Source organism: Lycium barbarum, chromosome 3, assembly GCF_019175385.1.
Source record: "Lycium barbarum isolate Lr01 chromosome 3, ASM1917538v2, whole genome shotgun sequence".
NCBI lineage: Eukaryota > Viridiplantae > Streptophyta > Magnoliopsida > Solanales > Solanaceae > Lycium > Lycium barbarum.
Window position 1 is genome coordinate 20972308 of NC_083339.1, and position 15033 is coordinate 20987340.

A 15033-nucleotide genomic window follows, 5' to 3' on the forward strand; every position below is an offset into this window, starting at 1 on the left:
ACTTGAACACATGCTTGTACTTGATAGATAAAATCAATAAGTTTCATATAAACATAATGAGAACACATGAGGAAAAATTCATGATTCATGGATTAAGCTGGGGTTCCTAATAACCGTAATGGAAGATTAGGAATACAATAACGAATATAGACACAAGATTCATGTACATAAATACATAAATGCGGGCTACCAATATATTGGGTTTAATGCCCTAGGATTTGAACATTCATGGATTTTAAGAAACGGATCATGGGGAAGAACGTAGAGATTCCCACATGTGGATGGAAGTTCTACATACCTTAACTTCCCGCTTTTGAGCGTATCACAATGTCCGTCAATCCCTTCAACTTCAATCTATAGCAATACAAGTCATAGGGATTCAATATTAGCAACAATATCCATGTTTTGTTCATCTAAGCATTTTATCAAACACTTAGTGAGCATGAAGCTCTATAACCCTCATTAATGGTGTTTTCTTCACCCAATCCCCATTCTATTACTTCTAGCTAATTCTACAATCTCAATTAGATGTAATTAACATCATTCTTCATCAACCATATGAATACAACAATCCCAAGTCAACAATCCAACAATTCTAGCATAGTTCATATAATTCTCTTCATCAAACCCAATTATTATTCTTCCAAGAATTCATCAATTCACAACCATAAATGATTAGGGAGTAGAAAAATTACCTTTCAAGAGTAGTAATCACGAAATCAACACCCCCAAGTTCGATCCTTAGCTTAGAATGACGGTAACAACTTGTACTACATTTTATCCTTCACGAGCTTCGGGATTCGGGGCCTTAAACTTGGTTGATTTTCTACTTTCTCTCTCTAATTTCCCCTCTCTCTCACTTCCTCTCTCTAAAATCTGAAGTTATGGGAAAAATGGGGCTGCTAGGGTTACATTTCCCTTATATACCAAGGGGAAATGGGTTTGACCCAACTTGAAAACGGGTTGGGACCTTTCTGTCTTAAAATGTCCATATCTCCCTATCCCGATGTCGCCTGTGAACCCACAATCTATGGTTGGAAAGGTATTGCAATTATCTACAACTTTCGTTCTTTGCGTTTTCCCAAATTCCCAAGTTATGATAGGGTTATGGCCTCCCGAAGTCAGGTGACCCGAAACATACATACTGACCAAGATACGGTCACTGTTACGGTCTAGTAACACGAGGTACGGACCGTAACTTGGTACCGTACCTTGGTGAAAATTTCCAGTGAGGTTCTGGAAATTTTCGGGACGTTACGGCCCGTAACACGTGTTACGGTCCGTAACGTCACCGTTACGCTGGCAGAATTTCCAGCGAACAGGCTTCAGTAAAATGGGCATAACTGTTGCACAGATGTTAGTTTGACCCCCGTAAGATACCGTTGCAAATCTATTTCCAAGGGCTACAACTTTCATCAAGGAAGTTTGCTCAAATTCCCAACGGAGTTTCATGAAATTTGACTGGAAGGCAGACGTATCAAAAACTTAGCCGATTCTATAGGATTTCAAGTGTCTTACTATTAGCCATATTGAGACGATCATATCTCCTTTCTCCGATCTCTGATTGACTTGGTCCTTATATTGTTAGAAATGTATTTCTACGTACTACAACTTCATTGATAGTACCTTCCAAAATTCCAAACCGATCAAGGAGTTATTGCTGCCCGAACTAGGCCTATCAACCATTTTCGCAAAACGTTCAAACCTTCAATGTTTCCACTAGAACTCTAATAATATGAGCTTAAACTCAGTTCCAAGATGCGGGGTGTTACATTCCATAAAGCGACTGACAAGTCCAACACCAAAAGAATATCGGGTATCGTACAAATTAAATACCTTAAGCTTCTATCAAGACTCTTGAAATATGTGGGATTGATATTTTCTCCATCTTCATGCTTGGACAATTTAACTCCACAGTCCATGGGGGTGTTAACAGGCTTGCAATTCTCCATCTCAAATTTCTTGAGAATCTCCTTTGCATATTCTCTTTTGGAATTTTTCTTTAGCTTGTAAACCCATTTGACTCCAATGGTGCTTTTTTCTTTTGGAAGTTTTGCCAACTCCCAAGTGTCATTCTTCTTGATTACCCCGATTTCTTCATCCATCGCATCTCTCTATTTTGGATTACGGGCAACATTTTCATAACTTACAGGCTCGCTGTCCACTAATAAACAAAAGTGAGTTAAATCACTTAAATTTTCTGTTACCTCTTCAGTTGCGTCATACAAGTCTCGAAGACTTCTAGACTTTCAAGGTACACTGCTTGAATTTGATTCCCCAACTTCTTGAACTTGTGGTGGAGGTGTTACAGGTGGTGTAGTAGGCTACTCCATAACTTCTTCTTCATGTTCATCATTAAGAAATGGACTAAAAGAGTAATCTTGCTCTTTAGATTTCCATTCCCAAGCACTATCTTCATCAACTTCAACATCTCTGCTTATGGTAACCTTGCCATTTCTTGGGTTATATAACTTATAACCTTTGGATCTTTACGCATAACCAACGAAAAACTACCTCTCACTTTTTCATCAAACTTAGATCTCTTCTCATCCGGCACATATGCATAAGCAATGCTTCCAAACACTCGCAAGTGAGCAACTTTTGGTTTGAAATCACTCCAAGCCTCTTGTGGTGTTTTCCCACGAACACTTTTGGTGTGACGTCGATTTGATAAATACACCGCACAAGAAACTGCTTCAGCCCAAAACTCCTTTGGCATATTTTTCCTCTACAACATACTTCTTGCCATGTTGAGAATTGTCCGATTCTTCCTCTCCACCACGCCATTTTGTTGAGGCGATCTTGGAATGGTCAAAAAATGACGAATTCCAGTTTTTCCACAAAAAGCCTTGAATTTATTTGAAGTGAATTCTGCACCATTATTGGACCGAAGTGACTTTATTTGGTAGCCACTTTGTTTCTCCACCATGCTCTTAAAATTCTTGAAGTTTTCAAAAACCTCAGATTTTTCCTTCAAAAAATACACCCAAGTTTTTTGAGAATAATAATCAATAAAGAGAAGGAAATAATTAGTTTTACCAAGTGAGGCTCGCTTGATAGATCCGCACACATCCATATGAATCAACTCTAGAGGACACCGTGATCTTGTCAATGACTCTTTGGGAAAGCTTTTTCTTGACTGCTTTCCAAAAAGACGTCCTTCGCAAAGCTGATTAGGATGGTTAATGATTGGCAACCCTTTCACCATATTTTCTTTTTTCATCAACCTTAGACTATCAAAATTCAAATGGTCAAATCACATATGTCAAAGCTAAGATGAATCTTTGACACATGAAAATAAGCACCTTGGTACATCACTTTGAAGATTCAAAACAAACATTTTATTTTTAGCCATAGGAACTTTGGCTAACAATCTCCCATTTTCATCTTTCATAGCCAACTTTTTATCTTTCAAATGAATGTCATAATTTTTCTCCAAAAGTTGTCCAAACTCAAAATATTACTTTCCATTTTCAGTATATACATGACATTGGAGATAAATTGATGACTTCCATCTTTCAAACGAATTAAAATCGTACCTTTTCCTTTGATTTGAACTTTTGAAGAGTCTCCAAGAGTGATGTTGCCACCATTAAATTCCTCAAACTCTGCAAACAAATGCTTCTTCCCGCAAATATGGCTACTTGCACCGGAATCAAGGTACCATTTATTTCTTTCTACATTTTCTTCTTCTTTACATGCCATGAGTAAAGTGTCATCTTCATCTTATTTTTTCTCTCCACAAAATTATTTATCTCCTCCACATTGTTTTTACATTCCCAGGAAAAATGACCATATTTATGACGAGTATAACATTCAATGTTTGATTTGTCATACCTTTCTTTATTTGACCTCCATCCTCTACCTCTTATGCGGCCCCTTCCTTGGTTGGAGTCTTGAGTTCTATTTTCTTTGGTCGGAGGTTGACTACCATCTCTTCCTCCTCTACCACGACCTCTTCCAAGCCCAGGACCTCTTTGTTGTGAGCCACGCCTTTCATATTTCTCCTTCGAAGAAAGTTTTGCTTGCAAAGCTTGTTCAACCGACTCTTGTTTCAGTTTCTTCATGTGCTTGCAAATAACCCGTGAATTCTACTATGGTCATGGTGTTCAAGTCCTTGGACTCTTCAATGGAAACAACAATATAATTAAATTTTGAATCTAGGGATCGTAATATTTTTGCAACGACCCTATCATCATTCAACTCTTCACCATATCTCTTTATTTGATTGACAACCGCCAAGACTCTTGAAATATAATCTGAAACTGATTTGGAATCCTTCATTTGCAGCGATTCAAATTCTCCTCTTAAGGTTTGGAGACGAATCTTTTTCAGCTTGTCCAAACCTTTAAAGGAAGTTTGAAGAATATCCCGTGCTTGCTTGGAGTTGGTTGCATTTGCAACCTTCACGAACATCTTTTCATCCAAACTTTGATGGATGAGTGTGACTGCCTTTTGGTCTTTCTTCTTTGTGGCAACGGCATCATCTTCTTCACCAACACCGCTCTCCACAATTTCCCAAACATCATAGGCTTCAAGCAAATCCTTCATTCAGATGCACCAACTTCCATAATTTTCTTTAGTGAGCATTGGAACTTGGAATGCAGTTCCATTAGTGTTAGTCATTTTTTCTCTACGTTTTGTTGTCTCTCAAACACACCGGCTCTGATACCAAATGTTGGAAATTTAGGAGAGAAATACAACACAAATAACACTCAAAAACTCACTAGAAGAGAAATGGAGGAAAGATGATTTTCTATTCAACTTGACTTAATCCAAATGGCTAGATTACATGACTATTTATAGGTGAATTCATCCATGTATCTAGCCTAGCATACATGTATCACTATTAATAATTTCTCAGTTCACATCCTCCAAGTACATGAATAAGAACTCACTACACTAATCTAGAATTTAATTTCACCAATTCATGTATCTCCTAATACATTAATCAACTAGTTCATGAACTACATTAAATATAATGTGAACAAATTAAATAATGTGAACAATTTTATTTTTTCAACAGTATGGACAAACACAAATCCTTTTCCTTCAGCTAGGACGTAGGAGTGCTACCGTTCACGTTTTCTGAAATTTACATATTATTTCATTTTAGATCTGAGAAGGCCAAAAGCAAAAATCAAGAGAAAAAAGGGATAAAGCAAATTTCAACCTCATTTTCCTCCTCCTCATTCTTCTTCTGCTGTGCTTTCTTCTCCTTCTCTTTCTCCTTCTTCTTTTGTTAAATTGAGCGAGTGCGAGTGGTTGTGGTTGGATTTAGTTGAAAACCCCGAGACGATACTGTTACAAAATTTGAAGAAGATTAGAAGTGATTTGGACTTGTTTCAAGTAAAAAATAGGACCTAGAAAACGTCTCTACAACATGTGTATATCTATCATGTTGTATATCGTGTATATTAGTGCATATCACTCACAAATTTTCATGAAAGCCACCATGGCATGTGTATATAACACACACATATTTATTGATATATACAATGTACTCCCTCCTGTTCATTTTACTTGTCGTCCTTAGTAAAAATAAATGGTCCAAAATAGTTGTCTAAATAAGTGAAAATCATTTACACTCACCAACTTTGCTTTAAAAATCAAACTCCCTCCTCTCTGTGAACAACAGACATTCTCCCCCTTTTATCCTATTGATTTTTTTAAATGCCTATTTTACCCTTACGTTATCAACTTTTGTCTACTTTATTTACTTCTTTAAAATCATGATATTTTCCTTCTTTTTAATTTACATAACAAATTTCCTATAAAAAATAAATATTATCTTCGGGGCAAAAAAAAAACGATAATACTAATTGAGTATATAAGTTAATGATGTTCTACAATAAAATAAAATAGCAAATAAGAATTATTATTTTTTATATAATTATCAAAACTCGAATATCTATTTATACAAATGAAAAAAACATGTAATAATAACTTTATAAATATATTGCAATGCAGGTAATACAAAAACTATTAACAAAAATAGAAACAAATTTTAAAAAAAATTTATTTATATTGTAAATGAATTTTAAATTATAATTTAAGAAATATTTCATTAATGACAACCAAAATTTGTTTATTTATATAGAGAATAAGAGAAAAGTGAAACTTAAATATACACACACATTCATGTACATACATATATACATACTTAATGCATATAATATTGATATAACAATCTTAATAAATAGCATTAGATTTGTGACAAATTCATAAAAGTATTATTATACTTATAATGTATGAAATTTAATAAGAATCTTTAAATACATATGTTAAAAAAATATATTATATATTACATAAATGGAGTGTTGAAAATAACAAGGGCGAAATAGACATAGCATAGGATAAAGGGGGGAGAATGTCTATTATTCAAATTTGAGGGGAGAGTTTGATTTTTGAAGCAAAGTTGAGGGGTGAAAATGATTTTAACCCTTTTAGAAAACCAAGAAATAATTAATTATTAGTTTTCATTTTTACCCTTACTCAATAAATGTGGAGAGAGATTAATATGGTGAAAAAGAGAGTAGTATTAAATTGAGATAAAAGAATAAATAAGGATAATTTAGTCAAATTACCCTTTTAGTTAATGTTTTCTTAAGGGAAATGTAATGTCAAGTAAAATGGCGGAGGGTGTATTATACAGTGTGATACATATGGATATTCACGGCATACAGTGGGAGATACACAGATGGAATCGTCTTAAACCTCGAGTTTTAAATCTAAAATTCAGCTCAATCCGCCTCACATCGCCTTCAAACACCTCCAAAATTGATATTCAAGCTCTTTAAGATATTTTCAACAAAACTCAATATCACTCAATCGAGAAAATTCACAAATATGCAGATAAAAGAACTTCAAATCAGACTTCAATGATGCTTTCAGGCCTTTATCTTCAAAATATCGATGGAGAATAAAAATGATTTGATATTCAAACCCAACAATGAAATCGATGAACCCACAAAATTAAAATTAGCACTGCAACACTAAATCAATGAAGAAATAATAATCATTTTTGGCCCAAAAAGGAAGTAGAGAGATTTGGGAGAAAATATGATTTTTTTTTTTTTCTGAAACCATTAGGGAAGAGGGAGGGGGGGGGGGGGGGGGGGGGTATTGCGATAATGATAGAGAGATTTGGGGAGAATATTTGAGAGGTTTTGAAAAATTAAAGTAATTGGATAAAACCTTAAAGAGATTTTCAAAATTTATAACTATTTTAATGGAAGACGGTGGTAGGATACAAGTTTTGTAGCCTAAAATGTGGTATTGGCTACCAAATGTCAATTTCTTAAACTAGGGTGTTATGCCATTTTGTAGGTCAAGTTGTCTTATGGCATCAGATTTTCATTATTTGACATGTATCCAATTTTGACAAACATAAGATATGAGGTGTCTGAAGTTAGATTTGACAAAACTTTAGACGTTTAAAGTTTTATAGAGCTGAAGTTGAGGCATTTTTTTTTCTGAAGTTTCATATGCCTGAACTTCAACCATATGAAATTTAAGACATTTTGTATGAAGTTAGGGCTAACTTCAGACACCACATATAGACGTTCAAATATATATAGAAACTTAGGGCATAACTTAATCAGCGGCACCAAATTGCGGTATCACCATGCACTCCCCCCCTCCCCCCACCCTCCCCTTTGTCATCTAGGAATTAGTTGGGGGGGGGGGGGGGGGGGGTTGTATTGTCCTTCCTAAGGACACCTATTTAACCGTTGAGCCCATTAAGAGAAGTAGTTGTGCAAATATATACCTTCACAGGGATTTGTCCTTCTCCTCCTCTTTCTTCTTTTTTTTCTTCTCCATTTTTTTATGTTTGCACTAGAAAATTAACATAATTGTGATTATTTTGGTTGAAGAAACTTGAAGAACACTATTATTGAGTTTGTTTGTAGAAGAAAACAAAAGTGACACTATTAATCTTTTAAAATTTTAGTTGAATCTAACTATTGAAATTTGTCGGGACTGGTATTAAAAGGCTGGATATCATAGGTGGAGTCCTTTGGAGTTGATTTGAAACGATTTAATTTGGATCAATTTTGAAGAAAAAATGTGTTGCTAAAATTTCTACACAATAAGTTATGGTGATCGTTAGGATTTATAGCCAAATCATAACGAATGGCTGAAATATTTAGCCATAAATGTTGAAAAGATTCTAGTGATTCGTCAAGATTTACGACTAAAATTCTGACGATCACCATAACTTGTTGGTAAGACAATTGTTATGACCGAAATCTTGGCGATTCGCTAGGATTCGTAGCCAAAATCCTGACAATCACCATAACTTGTGGTTATGGAAGTGTTGTCCAATATCAAGTAAGAAATCTTGGTGACCCGCCATATATTTTGCTCCAAATTCTAGCGAAACGGTATTTTTACATCAATTTTCTTAAAGAGATCAAATTTTAAACAGTGAAATCGAAAAATCCTATTTTTGCAAATAACCCTTCCTTATCCAAATGAACTTGTTACTCTCATAATGGAGGTCGTGATATATATTCAATGGGTTTAATTGAATCCATCATGTGAAAAATTGTTAAAACTTTTTGAATCTAAGATTTCAAGAGCACAATGATTTCAATAGTGATAATATAAATTTTGAACTACTATCAAGTTTAAATTTTAGATTCATGTTTAACAATACCATCTCCAAAGGAACACCTCAAAGGCTAACAAGGTTGGTGATGATCTGACCAACATCAAAGTTTAATGTACTCTTTTGAGAAGCTAATGTTGGGTCAAGAACCCCATGTTATTTTTGGTCAATCTTATGTAAGTGACCGTATATGAATTATATACCTCAAAAAGGTCAAGTTAGGTAATCCTCTAATATATAATACTGGTAGTATCTTTATTGCCAAAAAGGAACACCTCAGTGGAGGTGACATTGTTTGCTTTGTAGCATTTCAATAATTATTGTCTAGTAATTGAACGTTCTCTACTCTTCTGTTTACTCCCTCTGGCCCATAATAAGTGTTATATTAGCCAAAAGCACGAATATTAAGAAATCAATAATGCAATGTGAAGTTTATTGAATTACCCCTATATAATAAAAATAAATTATTTTTTCCTCTTGAATAGAGTATGCACAAATTGTAAACCTGTTGACATTAGGAATCCAACAATACCAAGTTACTATGTGACTTTTCCAAACATCATTTAGATGTTACTTTAACTTGTCAGTTTTTATCTAAGAGTAGAGTTGACAAAACTAGTCAATTTATGTCTTGATTTCCTAAGATGACACTTATTATGGATTTTTTTTTTTTTTTTGCTAAGGTGATAATTATTATGGGAGGAAGGGGAAAAGGTGATAAATCTAGCAAAGTAATTTCTCTTCTGAATCCCTTCTCCGACACCCTAAAAATTTAATTCCCAATTAACTCCTTACTTTAATTCGTTTTTAGTAGAGAAGAAATAATACAATGAAGAAGCTGTTTATTTGTGGGAGAATATACCAATACTAAGTTAAAAAATTAAGATAATTGGATGATCGGACTATGAGGGGCCCTTGATTCGACTTGTCATCAACTCAATCACGCAATAAAGCACGCTCCCTTAGCAGTATCTAAACTACTAAAATTTGTTTTTAGATTTTAAATTCCATGTTTTCATGTATAAAATTATAATAATGAATCAATTTAATTAATAATTACTTATTTGAAATAACCTTCAGATATTATTCTAAAATTTTGAGCCAAAATCTATGGCCAATCGGGTCCTTAGCAACCCTTGCGCACAATATATTTGTCGTGAAACTCTACAAGTGAGTCTTATCACTTCTACACTTGATAGAGTTGAAAAAGTAAACAAAGAGAATTGAGCTAATGATATCCCTCAGAATATATTTTGATTTACTTAATTACGCCCCAACAATTATAGCTTCAAATGATACAAACTCTTTGTATTGTTGTAGGTTTGGTCATTGCTTACGCCAAAGTTAATTTGCACGCTCTAAAACATTTAGTATAAGTCAACTACTTGGAATGATTACATAATACATACACGTGAAAACATAATATAAGAGCAGGAAATAAAACAAAAGATTAGTTTATACATTATGCCTCATAAGATAAGGATATGACGGTTGAAGGTATAATTAAACATTAAACGTTTCATTTTTTTGTGCGGAGTGCCCTTCAAATGCACTAGTCTTTAATTTTTGTCCCTCAAATTGGTGGTCTTTAATTTTGATCCCTTTCGCCTAATACCATGAGGTTTGGGGTTCGAACCCCGGCTCAGTAAAAAAAAAAAGACAATTTCGCAAGACAAAGTTTTGTAGCAAAGTTAGGCCTTAAGACAGAGTTTTGCCTTCAGATATAAGGAAAAACTCTGCCTCAAAACTCTACCTCATCAGGGAGAGTTTGACTGCAAACTCTACCTCAAGTTAGAGTTTCAAACTTTGCCTGAAGGTAGCAAAATTTTGCCTGAGATAGAGTTTTGCAGGAGGCAGAGATTTTGCATGAATCAAAACTCTACCTTGCGATTTTTTTTTTAATTATTGATTGAGCAAAGGTTCGAACCTAAAACTAAGGGGTTCTAACGAAGGACAAAAATTAAAGATCACCAATTTAATGGGCAAAAATTAAAGACCACCCCAAAATAAGGGCATTCCTGCTAATTGCCCTAAAGTTTTTAGAAAAAAGTAGTAATGTATCTTCTTTGAATTCTCGATGGCTTTAAAAGAAAAATAGAACTGAGTTAACAATAGTCCAACTCAAAGTTATATCGTTGAAGGATTGAGAATTTGGGCCTGCATCATTTAGAGCCAGTACAGGCCTGGTGACCCACATGAAGTGCACCTTATAATTTGACGGCAATTCCTTCGCTGGTTTGGGTTTGGGGGGACTTTTAATTTTTGCCCTCAAATTGGTAGTCTTTAACTTTTGTCCGGCGCTAAAAATTTCTTGATTTCGGGTTTGAATTCCAGCCCAGTCAAAAATTTAAAAAAAAATCGCAAGGCAGAATTTGCATGGACAAATTTGCAAAATTCTGCCTTGTGAAACTTTTTTTTTTTTAACTGAGCTGGGTTCGAATCACAACCTCGGAGTATTAGGCGAAGGGAAAAACTTAAAGACCACCAATTTGAAGGGAAAAAATTAAAGACCACCCCAAATGAAGGGTAATCCACGCAAAAAAATGTATAATTTGGGGTCATTAGCACTTTTGTTCCTTTTTTGTGTTGGACTTTAATTTTGCCCTTCAAATGGACTGGTCTTTAAATTTTGTCCTTCAAAATCGAACTAATGCCTAGCGGGGCATAAATTACGCATCATAATATTCACAAGTTATGACAGCGTCCTTGAAAAACTTATGCCCCGCTAGGCATAAGTTCGATTATGAAGCACAAATTAAAGACCAATCCATTTGAAGGTCAAACCGTGCAATTACTTGTATAATTTGTCAAACCCGCTGATCCAATCCTATCTATTTTGTGCTAATATTTTAAAAAAATTTACATGGTGTAACTAACATAAAGCTTTCCTTGCCTTTAAGGCTTTACCGGAATATGCTGAAAAGTGATCGGTCATTGAGGAAGACTTAGCTTAGGGCTGAGAAGTAAGGAGACTCCAAGATTCATTTTCATTTTCTTTTGGTTTTTAAGCCTATTGGCCCAATAAAGACATTGCTCTACGACTCCTTAGAGGTTGGGGAGTGGAAGAAGATTCATCACCGAACTGGACTTTAAGACCTTAGTTGAAACTACCTTTCCTCATTCACAGGGATCTAATACATCATGGTCTAGGGGCCTAAGAGAAGGAATAGATAATTACAATCCACAACTATAATTTTAAATGATTACAATGCATAGCTAATGCTTGTATTTTACAACAAATTCACATTTAAACCTCACTGCTCCTCTTCTCCCTCACTTCTCCAAAGCAGCCGACCCCTCATTCCTAATTTCAAGCCTTTTCCAATCCATCGAGAACAATAAAATCGGTTTCTTTGCAGGCATAGGACTTTGCACTTCTTATTCAATCCGAAGTTGACTTTTTGGTCTGTAGTCAATGCTCCGGCCCAATTGCAATTTCGGCGAGTTAGGCATGTTTAGGTTAAAGTCAAGCGGCGTGTGAGTCGACGCGCCCTCGTCTGAAGTAGTCACAACGCTTCCACTACGAATGCCGCCGCCGCGACTGTGTTATTTCAAGTTCCAAATCTAGCCGACGTGTGTGATGTATTGCATCCATTTTTTTTTTTGACGATTTCGGGTTCTAGATCTGGCCAACGTGTGTGATGTATTGTATCCATTTTCTCTGATGATTTCGAGTTCCAGATCTGGTCGTCCTCATCACCTCCACCGTCGTCGCCGATGTCAACTAGACCAATGACTTTTCCAGCTGAGTGGTCGTTATATTTTGAGGACATAACGCCGACGCCAATTAGACCTTCCTCACTGTAATTTGTTTCTTGTATCTCTCAAATCTGGCCCGCTTAGATCTGGCGGATTTGATTGTATTATGCATTTTTTAGTATATATACATTATATTTTTGTATTTTCGCTTGTATTTATGTATTCTGAAGGAGTTTTTTTTTCTTCAGAAAATCCCTATATTTTTTGAATTTTTCTTGTTTGAATCCTTGTATACGATGCATTTCGCCTTGAACTGTTCATGGATACAGAAGAATTGCTGTCATGAATACACCGAATCATTTTGTCATGAACTCAGCTGAATCAAATCTAGTGAATTGAATACAGCCGAATTAAAGACAATGTAAAAGTAGTCGAATTGAAAAATTGTATTTTAAAATACAGTCGAATTGAATGCAGTGTAAAAGTAGATAGGTACCCATGGTAAATACCAAAATTATAACTACGAATGGGAAAAAGCTACCAATCTATAGTCAATTGTGGAAATTACTTATTATTTTATTTCGTAAAAGTTTCACGGGGCACCCTATATGATTGCCTCATTTAACCGATATTCAGTTTTTGTAAACATTTAACTGGTACCCAATATTAAGTAATTTGAAACAAAACTACATGTTTCTTCTTCTTAGTTGTTGTATGATAGTATATTTCGAATTTATAGAAATTGAAATAAAATGCTCTGAAGAAGTGAGTTTTGAATTTTAAATACAAAAGGCGAGTTTAAATTAAATCATATGAGTCTGAAAACCATGGCAAATCACCATTATTGCAAAATAGGTTTGTTAGATTTGTTGTTGTTTTGACAAACTGATGATTGAGGTTTGTCCTTGATCATATATGAAACTTTAAGTTGCTTATTTGGAGTAGATTTAGGTGTTGAATCATGTGTTAGAGTGAGAAGAATGAATGAGACATTTCTATTTGGTCCATGTAGTCATCCCGATTACAAAACATCGATAATGACCTAAACTCCACTAGGCACAGTTTCATAGACTCTTTAGGACTTGTATTATAGCCGTTGGAGTTCTGATACCAAGTATGTCACAACTCAAGATCATGTGATCAGCATCAGATACTCTACTCTACTTGGCTCGAGCGAACCAACCATATAAAGATTAGTATTTATATGCCTAAATCATGAATGCAGAAGCTTTTGGAAAATTTTGGTCCTTTAAGTATGTAAAAGAATGCATGAATACAACCGCTAAATAAGCGACATTTTATTTTAAATAAAATATTCATGAAAGTAATAAAGTTACTTGCATGGATGCCATATGAATATTCATAAATATAATCCAAAAGAACATCTGCCATCTATGAAAACTCTATGACAAGAAATGAAAATAATCAACCGAGACAGACCCATGTGACACGAAGGAAAGTCACTATCGAAGTTCCACAAGAAATAAGTGGAGTCTCACAAAAAATAAACGACTGGAAGAGTTGGAGCCATCCTAATCGTTTTGGTTCAAGATGGTCAATACAGAGTTCTGAAATAAAAAGTTAAAGGAGAAACATAGTGGCATAGTTTCTGCAACATATTGAATAATAATACAATTAAAAAAAAGCATCAAGATTGTTAAATGGATTCCACCACCCTCCAGCTTTATAAAATTGAATAGTGATGGCAGCTGCAGAAGTGAAGATTGTGGGGGAATGTGATCATTAAAATAGATAAAGGAAATCTGATTCATGCATACAATATCAACCTTGACAAAGGCACTAGCAACTGGGCTGAAGCAAAAGCATCGCAACATGGTATTGGATGGTGCATCAATGAGGGTTGGAGGAAGATCATTGTAGAATCTGACTCCTTATTGGTGGTACAAGCTATACAAGGAAGAATAAAAGTGCCAATGAACATTGCTCATTTAATTACTTGGATTCAGAACATTTTATTACAACAACAGATTCAACTCAAGCACGGCATAAGAGAGGCTAACCAAGCTGCAGATAAATTATCTCAACTGGGGCATTCACACAATGGTATAGTTTCTTACAATGACTTTCAAGAACTTCCTACATCAATGAAAGGTATACTCAACATAGATAGATGGGGAATGCCTAGTATCATATTAAGGCCAATACATAACAATAATTTCTACTTTGATCCTCCTTGACTGGATGGATAGCTTTTAGATTAGGACTGCATTAAACTTACTGTACTTCAGAAAACAGATAACACTAACTAAAAACAAGTGTGATCGGTTTCCCTGAGCATAGGTATTCATGCATCATCTTTAGAATTCCCTGTATATGGTTATGATATACCCCCTCCCCTATAGTTCAAGCATTATGTAAATGTTAGGATCTCGTGCAAAGGCCTTGTCCAGCATGCATACAAATTGGATATGTCCAGTTTCATATTACATAGGGGTAAGGTTTATGTCCTCCCCTCATTCTACAGTTTCGTTTTATCAATAAAATCCACCTGAGTTCTGATTTTGGAACTGGTGACCCCCCCCCCCCCCCCCCCCCCCCACACACACACAAAAAAAAAGGCCAAAAGGCCTAAGCTCTATAGGCCTAGTATGTATCATACAATCATTTCCTCAAGAAGTGAAACAAGATTTAAATAAAATTATGTGATGTGCAAGCATATTCATATAAGAAAGAAATATTTGCATTAAGGCTTTCCTATG